Here is a 10,927-nt window from a genome sequence, read left to right on the forward strand (position 1 = left end):
TCGCGTTGTTTGTATTCACCAAAACTGATTTACTGAAGTCAAAACACGGACGGAATTGGCATTAGCGCGAGCACCGCTTGCTATGAGGAGGGAGCGACCAGCCGTCAGAGGGTTCCTCAGCCTTTATGTTCATGATTTCTGATTTACTTAACGTATAGAGACAGAGCGCATTTAGGCCACGCCCACACCGGGGGGGAAAACAATCCAACGCTCTCCATTGACTTTCTATTGCGGGAAGCTGCCTCCTTGTCATTTCTGACTTATAACAAAAAAACAGAGCAATGCCTAAAAGCTGCTGTGTGACGAGGTGTACAGTAAACAAGCTAAAAAACACAGAACTACGTTTTTATAAGCTGTCGACCCAAAAAACGAGCATTTAAGACACAAAAGTAGTTATTGGTCATTTTGTGTTTCAAGAATAAGGTCCAAGGTTACGAATTATGCTATTAGTTACTTAAATATAAAATGTTTTTCCTATTTAACAAAATTACAATAGTGAAAGACGACTTCCCTTACTGATCTCGTCTCTTGCGTGGCGGGATGTTGGACTCATGAAAAATAATCGCGTTGTTTGTATTCACCAAAACTGATTTACTGAAGTCAAAACACGGACGGAATTGGCATTAGCGCGAGCACCGCTTGCTATGAGGAGGGAGCGACCAGCCGTCAGAGGGTTCCTCAGCCTTTATGTTCATGATTTCTGATTTACTTAACGTATAGAGACAGAGCGCATTTAGGCCACGCCCACACCGGGGGGGAAAACAATCCAACGCTCGTTTTGATCTGCTTCATTTTTTCATATTATATTATATTATATGATTATGTTCTGACTGATAACAAAAACATAACAATGCCTGAAATCTGCTGTGTGAAAGGTGTACAGCAAACAAGCTAAAAAAACAAAACTACATTTTTATAAGCTGTCGACCCAAAAACAAGCGTTTAAGGACACAAATAGTTGTAGATGTCGGGGTATTTCACGTTGGGCCGTTCAGTTGGATCATTTCTCAAACAAAAGGAAGGTTAGGAAAAGGGGCACTGACATAGACCAATAAAATTTTGTTTCTTAATATATCTCCTCCTCTCAGATTCACATAGGGTGGTGAAATAAACCTTTGACATGGTTAAAAATAATGAATGGTCTTGTCGTCGATTACGTTTCCCTCCAGTGGGCGCGGTTCTCACAATAATATGACACGTTGCGCTCTACTTTTGTGTCCTAAACGCTCGTTTTTTGGGGTCGACAGCTTATAAAAACATAGTTCTGGCTTTTTAGCTTGTTTACTGTACACCTTGTCACATAGCAGCTTTAAGGCATTGCTCTGTTTTTTGTTATAAGTCAGAAATGACGAGGCAGCTTCCCACAATAGAAAGTCAATGGATGGCGTTGGATTGTTCCCCCCCTCTCCCCTGGTGGGCGTGGTCTTCAGATTATGACGCGTTGCGCTCTGTCGCTATACTGCGTGAGGGGGCCTGTGATTGGATGATGACAGGTGTCGGTGATCATTCTCAAGTGATCAGCACCACTGCTGCTGTATCAGTCAGTGGTTAGATCAGCGTAGCAGTCAAAAAACGGAACAAGGGAAGTCACGTAAGGGACAGATCAATTAGGCCCAAAATACGGGACGTCCCGGCTAATACGGGACGGTTGGCAACCCTAGTGGCAAGGCACTGTCAAAAGATCTCCGGGATAAAGTTGTGGATAGGCACAAGTCAGGAGATGGATACAAAAAAAAAATCAAAGGCTTTATCAATGCCTAGAAGCACAGTGAAGTCTATTGGATCCCTGGATCAGGACATCGCTCCAACATGACTGACCCAAAGCACACAGCAAAACTGAGCACACAGTGGTTAAAGGAGAAAAAGGTGAATGTCCTTGCATGGCCTAGTTAGAGCCCAGACTGAAACCCCACTGAAAATCTGTGGAATGACTTGAAGACTGCAGTCTACAAACGGTCACCATCAAATTTAACTGAACCTGAGCAGTTCTGCAGAGAAGAGTGGGCAAATATTGCAAAGTCTGGATGTGCAAAGTTAGTAAAGACAAATCCCAGCAGACTAAAGGCTGTAATTAAAGTAAAAGGTGGTTCAACAAATTACTGACCAGCCTGGTCTCATGTTTATACGTAGGTATTAATACGTAACATTTACAAGCTCAAAACGTAATGAAAATACGTCAGTATTGTACGTCTTAGTGCCTGTAAAAACGTAAGTAAATGTAAGTTTTATAGAACCACGTTACGTAAAATACATACGAATTATCATGAGACCACGTTGTACTGATACAAGGGTGTGATCCTTTTGCCAACTCTGATTGTTTTTGTTTATTTTAATTTTTTTTCTGACATGTTGGTGTTATATCTTTCACTTGGATGTTATACATTGTGCTGAGTAAATACAGCTGGATGAAACAAAAATTGTGTCCGTCTTCATTTCAAGCTGCAAATCAACAAAATGTGATTATTTTTTAAAGGGGGGTGATTCTTTTCTATACCCACTGTATGTTAAACAAATATAATTACATTCTAAATGCATAAAAACAAGCCCCTACATTTTTCTCTGCTCGAATATCCGTTTTCATTCTGAAATACATCACATTATGGAAGTAAAATGGGTTGTGAACAGCATTTCATGTTGACACTAACTCATTGCATATTAATTTATTAAAAAGACAAATGTTCTTTAGATACACTGCACCTGAATCCATTCAAAGTCTTTTGTACAATTTTATGAGAAATAGTTTCAATGCATGTTAAATGATGATTCATGATTCATTCTACACAGCATAAAATTCCTCATCTGACTGTAATATCAAATATCTATTTACATTTTAAAGCAGATTTGAGTGGCAATATTGTATTGGTGCACATTTATTTCTCCATATGCGCATTAGAGCGTTCGTAAGATAAAAAGCATGTTAATGGATGTATCTGTCAGTAGTGAAAGCTGTTAAGTGATGCCATTGCTTTGGACACAGCTGCAGTCTGTGGAGACTCTGTATCATCTGTGCCATTTGAATGAAACACTCACACCTGCACTACCACACTTGATATTTAACAAATGCTCATTTGTATATCACAGCCAATATGCTGGATGATATTTAAAGTGACTGTGTTTATTTGTTTAGTGATGTTAAGTTGTTCCTGACATTGCTGTTCACTCCTCTGCTGGAGCAGGCTGGAAAAGTTGTAGTGATAGTGACATTTATAAGATGCAGAACATGCATTTCTCTCCTCTCGCCCCTTTGCTCTCCTGACCTACAGGACGTGACTGAGCTACTTCCTCCTTCGTGGGATCTGCTTCTTTTGCAGCCTTCTCTCATTACTTTGTTTTGGAACTGCAGTACTCAGCCAGTACTGAAAGATGACAGGCCGCGTCTGGATGACAGGCCAGTTTTCTTCTCATTAGAGCACATGGATCTCGACCTTTATATCTCCAAGGTTGCCTATTGTCAAAAGACCCCTCTAAAGGCTATTATATTCAATGTATGTATTTCCTGTTTTGAAACCTTTTTAACAGAAAGTAGTATTTCAGTTTAAACTGAAATAAGTATATTTTGTTAGTGTAAACGTGTTAACGCATCATTTTTTTAGTAGAACTATACCTTTATATTTAGAGGTTTTGGCATTTTTAATCATTACATTTTTAATATGCCATGAATTATTTGAAATGGTTTTAAGACATCTTGCTGCCCCAGCTTGAGTAATTGGGTTTTTTATGGTGTTGCATTGGCACATAATCCATTTAGATGCTAAATGTTTTTTTAAGTGTACTTGACTTTGGCTGTTCCTGTAGTGCATTATGTGGGTGCTGTGGGTTTGTATATGTTAATGTCTCTTTGTGTATATGTGGGCGAACCATTAATTAATCACCAGAGTTAAATGAACTCTTTTGTAGAGTTAAGTTTAAGTTTGCTGTAATTTGTAAGCCTTCATTAATCACCAGTAATTGTACGCGTGTACATTGTGTTTATCTGGAGGTCCCTCTTCCCCTATTCAACAATGCAATACTGTAGTATGGCTGTCTGTTTTAATTAACGACAACTCTGCTGCCTTCACACCTCGGGAAACTCTGAGCGACCACAGCAATCCCTTATTCTAAATAAAATTTAAACTTAAAGATTGTCTTTAAAAATAAATAAAACAAGAATGCAGCATTCAGAATAATCTCTTGTGAGCTGTGCTGAGTTAGGTGACAGTGGAGGAGGGAAGAGTTTGGGCTGGTTCACGTCAGGTCTCGCTTACTCTACAGTGGCTGCTCAAAAGAATAACTGCACTCTGAAAAACTGAACTAATTGTAATGAATGTGAAGACGCCTGGCCTCTGTGACTCCTTTCTTTATGGAGTTAACGGTTTCTTGCACAGAAACAAGGTAAGGTTGGTTTTCCTCATTAGTTCCAGAGTGTCAGCTTTAATTCCAAGCTAGTTTCTTATCTTATTTCCTTTCACAGGGACAGTGACATCCTCATGATTGTTGTTTACATTTGATTGCATGCTGATACATCAAACAATGTAGATTTAATCTTGACAACATATATACTATTAAACAGTCTAGACCCAAGTTTTGATAGTTGACCTCCATTTTACAATAGAAATGCTATAGGTGAGTGAGAGTCCTTTCTTTGCTTACTGTCTTGACTACTTTTGAGTAAACTATGTAATTTTTCTTTATATGGATGTTGTTTTCTAGAAATAACTGATAGATAATATTAATAAACCTAATTAAGCATCATGTTACTCACTTATACACTGCCATTAAAAGATTTGAGGTCAGTAAGATTTTTATAGTGTTTTGCATACAATAAAAACAGTAATATTTGAATTTAAAATGGATTTTATTATTTACATTTTCTTCCATTTTAATATATTTCAAAACGTAATTTATTCCCATGATGACAATGCTGAATTGTATTACATTACTTTAGTAGCAAATATGTCTTTACTGTTACTTTTAAACAAGTTAATGCATCCTTGCTGAATAAAAGTATTCAATTCTAAAAAAAAAAAAAAAAAAATTAAATTGCATTTAAATGGTAGTATACATGCATATATCCGGCACAGAATACAGTTCACATTTAAAGTTCTTTCAGCCAATAGAATCACTTTGGCATCTGAGATGAATAGGATTCTGGAAGGGAAAGAATCTTGCACAACTTTGATTTTGTGCCGCAGGAAGCTATTTCGGCTCATTTTCATGCAAATTCATAAAATATAGGCTTGTCCTACGGAAATAGACAGAATGCAACAAAACTGTGTCTGATCTCTATTTCCTCTTGACATTAATAATAAGTAACATGGTATTAGTCTAGGAAACAGTTATGAGAGAAAAAGAGGAAACAGCCATTATGCGGTTAAATAATTAAAACTTTCCAAAAAGGTGCCAACAGGAAAGATTGTGAGTGGCAAGGCCTCTTTGAAGCATGGATAAAATGGTTTTCTCTGACTTAATTACAGGGTTATGATTTTCAACCGATTCAAAGAGCTGCTTTTTGTGCCTTATTATGATAATAAATCGATTTTATGTATTGCATTGCTGAGGCATAATAATTTATGGAAATTAAGCCGAGGTAGTGGTTCCTGTTACCTCAGTAATGCAGTTTAGTTCTCAGGCAGTGAGCTCTAAAAAAAAAAAAGTGTGAAAGAGATAGAGGATGGATCTGGGAGTGTGTGTGGTGTGTCCGTACGCTTGACTGCTGATATCACACCAAGAGCTTTGATGATTCTCACAGTCTTTGCTTAAGCTTACAGTAATCAAGTGAACGTTTGTCTGAACACATGCTCCTCAATCCTTTGGCTGAATAAACTTTGCACAGCTTGGCACATCTTTGCTGACGGGAGTCTCAGTTGGAAACGACATTGTTCTAAGAGGTCCTTGCATAACGTCCTGTCCTGTCCAGCTAAATTGCTTCCCTCTATCAGGGGATACTTAAGCAGGTTCCAGATGGTGCATAGACCTAAACACTCAAAATAAAAGGTACAAAATTGTCACTGGGGCAGTACCTTTTCAAAAGATGCTATGTACTTTTAAGGTACTAATATGTACTTTTAAGGTATTAGTATGTACCATTTAAGGGTAAATAAGGTACAAGGATGTACCTTTTTCCTTTTGTACCTTAAGGTGCTACCCCAGTGACAGCTTTGTACTTTTTTTCTGAGAGTGTATAAAACAGAAATTATGATTTTTTTTTAAAATCTAATAATAAGATATGGTATAAATGCACATGCTCTTACAATATCAACTTTTTAAAATTTGTTTTATTAGTTTTTTCTTATTATAATGTCCGTTCTTTATGTTTTATATAACATATTGTAACAATTTATGCAATTGCTAACATGATATAACAGATGCTAATAAATAGCATTTATTAACCTTGGTTAAGGGTGTTAATTTCTATATACACTACTTTCTGCATCATTGAGCCAGTAGGTGGCAACAAACTCAGTGAGTGAGTCAAGGAGTCATTCGTTCTACCGATTCGTTCAAAACGATTATTCTTTTAGGAACAAAAACAAGCGTCTTTATCAGTCTGTCATTGAATCATTCACACAACTGATTCTTTAAAAACACGGAATCATTAATGTGCAACACAAGTCTATTTGATTGAATCTTTGAATTGTTCTATCATGCAGTTTGTTCAAAACAGATTAATTCAAGAACGCCATTACTATGTGTTTCTTGAAGATGACAACTTTTTTTTGCTGTGAATTTGCTTGGAACTATTTTTGTTGAAAGAGCAGAAATAACTGTCAATATTGTGACCAAAATAGAAGTTGATATTGCATGTATGACAGATAAAGACATTAATATTGCTTAAATATATTTAATATTTTAATTTATTATTTTTTAACATGACATTATTAACAAAATTATCTAAATGCATACATATTTATAATTATGTTAATATAATTTATATGTCTTTGCCATCACAGGAATCTAAATTTGAATGTTTAAAACATTTAAATTGTAATAATATTTCACAATATTAATGTTTTTACTGTATTTTTTTATCAAATAAATGCAGCCTTGGTGAGCATAAGAGACTTCTTTCAAAAACATTTAAAAAAAATCATAGACATTAAATATAAAAGTATGGTAACACTTTATTTTAGGGTCTCTTAACTTGTTGCTTATTAGCTTGCATATTATTAGAATATTAGCCATTTATTAGTACTAATTAAGCACATAATAATGCCTTATTCTACATGACCTTATTCTACATCCCTAATCCTACCCAATACCTAAACTTAACAACTAGCTTACTAACTATTAATAAGCAGCAAATTAGGAATTTATTGAGGGAAAAGTCGTAGTTAAAAGTGAATAAGTGTTCCCTATTCTAAAGTGTTACCAAAAGTATATAAAAAATTTGTTTGTAATATAAATGTAGTTTGCACTTTAAAATATGAGTAGCTTGCAACTTGACAAGCTGCCTTTTCAAAGTAGATTCCCCAACCCTGGAGGAAGTGTGTGTGTGTGTGTGTGTGTGTGTGTGTGTGTGTGTATGTGTGTGTGTGTACTGAACCTGTGAAGGCTGTCAGAGGGTTAAGCAACAAAGTGAGATGAATGGACGACGAGCGACAGTCTGAACTTTAACTAGGAGTTAATGGACAGGCTGGCAGAACGGACTGCACCCACAGAAGGGGTCTGATTCCCTCTGAGTCTGACCATGGCTGATTGATGGGCGGTCTCCCTCTGTTTATATTTTCCTGCCTCCCTGTCACATTTATTTCCTTTGTACAGCTCTTTCTGCCAATATGAAACAGAAATATCTGCAGAGGTGACAACAGCAATTTGTCCCAGACATGAAAGCGGAGGGAGAGTTTATGGCACAGCTGTTTTTCATCAACCTCTGCAACTTTGCGCGCTGATCTGCGGTCCGTCGGATGCACATGTGGGAGTTGAGTTCAGTTTAGCCAGTGTGAATTAATCCCACAGAGAGATGAACTTAGAACGAAAATGATGCTGAGTTTGGGAAAGTAGATTTTCTTTGTCTTTCTCCCTCCATTTTTTGTTGTATCTTTGCTCAGAAAGGGATGTCCAGTTCCAAACCACACTGCCACTGAATTTCAATGGCTAAAAGTAATATCCTAATGGGTGCATCCATCCTATTTTACAAACACAGGACAGTCAGCATTAGTGTAAGTGTGCCACATGCTCGTCCCTGCAGGGGTATGTTTGCTTTTAAAGAGGCCTGTTTTTTTTTCGACTGTAGCATGAAAATCAGCTCAACAGAAGAGTAAAAAAAGAACACATTAATATTTGAACAGCAGGGTTTCACATCAAATTAAATACATTTTCGGCACAAAAGCTCAATATGTGTGTGTGTGTGTGTAATTCTCTTATTTTTATTTATTTATTTATTCATACATTCATTTATTTATTTGCTTGTTACAATTTAGTTTAATGCTGTTAGTGGCACGGATGTTGTACACTTTAAATCGACCTTTTATTATTTGAATGTATGTAACGTAGATCTTTATTGCAGAACTTGTTGGTTTACACAGACCACAGTTCAACGTGTGAGGCAGCACTGGTTTCTCCTCACATAGATCCACTCCTGAGCACAGACCAGGAATAAAAGGAGCAAAAAAATATGTACAAAGATGCCAAAATGACCCTCCTGCAGCATAGATGGAGTTTGCAGCATTCCCCTGCTCTCTATTAGAAGGTAACGTGGTGAAAAGCCCCTCTGGCCTCCGTGCCCTCTCAGTGATACAGAAGCATAAATATGCACCGCACCCCGGGCCCTCTCCAGGCCTGACACATCATGAAAGAGTGTAAGAAGTAAAAAGTGTATGAAAAAGTGGCTCAAGGAGAGGCATTTCTTACATTTTAGATTGTGGTGAAGAAGAAGTGGTCTGTTTTTTTTTTGTTTTTTTGGGTTGAAGGCCAATGCCCTAACCTGATGAAGTAAGCTTGTATGTTTTGTGAGCAGTTGCTATTGTGCACTTGTAGCTGAAATAGAAGTTTTTGTTGCTGTCTTTAGGAACAGCAGCTGGTTGCATAAAATGACTAGTCTTACAAGTCAACCTTTTTTTTTTTTTTCATGAAAACTGGCCATAACTTTAAGTTAGTTACTGTACATAAAAAACATGGATTGGTCTAATTTGAATCCAAAAAGTAAGATTGATTACCCCTTGAATAATTGCTAGTTGGTTAGACTAGTTCTTAAGACACTGTCTTAAAATAGTAGCTAAGTTTATGACTATCTTTAATAAGATCTTTTATTGCATTTTCTTTAGCAATATTATTGATGATATTAGCACTGCACACATGTACACAAATGCAATTTTAAGTGGGTGGTTATTTCTGCATGCTTTTCCAGGGTGTGTCTTAAACAATTGCTGTCACAGACTGGAGCCCTGATACATGTAGCCAAAAACATATATCACTGTGCATAAAGCAAGAGACCCATGATGCTCTGCATCAGGATTAATGACCATGCTATGCTCAAGACTGGCCACACACTCACAAATTTACATTCTTACAGACTAAATTGGATGCTGATGAAACATTTGTGTCTTTGATCCTTTCGCTGTGGACTTTGGGACTAGAGAAGGTCCAACCCAGATTCTCCTTGAGACATACTGACAAATAATTTTTTTCTGCTTCGTTTTTTGGTTAAGCAGAAAACTATGGACAACTTTGGCCAAAAGGACAAGGACTTTGTCGTGTCATCGTGTGGCAATGCGTGGAAATGAAAACGCCTACATCAGCCAAAGCTTTGATTACGGGTGAAAAGTCTTTGACAACTTATTTATGGTCATTAGCACGTATCGTTATAGATAACATATTAATCTGCATAATGTGTTTTTAATGGCACGCTAATGACATTAAGAGGAGGCTAATTGAGTGAAGTGCTGTGTGTCTAGATTACAGCCAAAAAGCATTGTTGAAAGAGTTTTCGTACAACACATATGATCAAGTTTTTAGGCCAAACCCCCTTTGAAAACTTTCAGGCTGTCTGATTAATGGTGTTGTAGAAGGTCTGATAAACAGATTCAAGAAATGAAATATCCATTTGTTTTGTGTCAGTATGAATTGCAAGTTCATCTAAGTCTTTCAGAGTGCACTGTCGAAAAGAAATGGAGGGTTGTCGGAGCTGAGACACTAAGCGGCATGTGTGTTAATAGATCACCTGAACATTTATAGTCAAAAGCATTGAAAACATGGATGGTTTGAATATAGCCATGTGTCATAAGTACAGTACAGTACTTGTACAGTATTTGTGTTAGTGAATTTAAAGCCACACCCTTATTCAGCGACATAAAGCCATTTTCTGCATTTTACAGCCTTTGTGACACACTCCAGGTTGGAAGAGAGTTCTCTAATAAATGCCAGCTGATTTTACAGGAGAATTACAAACTACTCTCTTGGACATATGAGTCAGGATGTGAGGTATTTGTATCCAGAGCAGCGTGATGATAATCTCATGCTAGCTTGTTTCCGAGAGCTTGTTCGCATGAATCAGAGAACATTTCCCTGAGATGTGATAGAATGCTGATAAGATAGAGTTGCTTTGTGAAAGGTGCTTTTTTGCTGTCGGAAGGGAGTGCAAGTGAGTACAATGGAGCTACAGTAAAAGCTTTCCTTTCCTTTCCTTTTATGTCTCAAAATGTACAGCGATCAAAAAAGTTTGTTTAAAAATCATCCAAATCATTAAAAATGATATCATTCATACCTGTATATTGCTGCTCGAGGAGAACTTTCTATTCATCAAAGAATCTTGCAAGGAAAAATGTATAAGGGGTTCCACAAAAAAATATTAGGCAACACAACTGATGTTTTTTTTTTTTTTACCTGATAATAATAAGAATGTTATGTTAGCACCAAATCAGCATATAGGAATCATTTCTGAAGGATCATGTGACACTGAAGACTGGCGTAAAGGCTGTTAACATTTCTGATTTGGCATAGCATGAATATA

The 10,927-nt window shown here is 36.9% G+C and overlaps 1 protein-coding gene across 1 annotated transcript in view; it reads left to right on the top strand.

Moving 5' to 3' along the window:
- The window catches only part of LOC107670147 (cadherin-13), a 201,117-nt gene that overhangs the window by 153,424 nt on the left and 36,766 nt on the right, over positions 1–10,927 (top strand). The gene's annotated exons all lie outside the window — the stretch shown is intronic.

The sequence above is a fragment of the Sinocyclocheilus anshuiensis genome, unplaced genomic scaffold, assembly GCF_001515605.1.
Source record: "Sinocyclocheilus anshuiensis isolate Anshui unplaced genomic scaffold, SAMN03320099.WGS_v1.1 scaffold800, whole genome shotgun sequence".
Lineage (NCBI taxonomy): Eukaryota > Metazoa > Chordata > Actinopteri > Cypriniformes > Cyprinidae > Sinocyclocheilus > Sinocyclocheilus anshuiensis.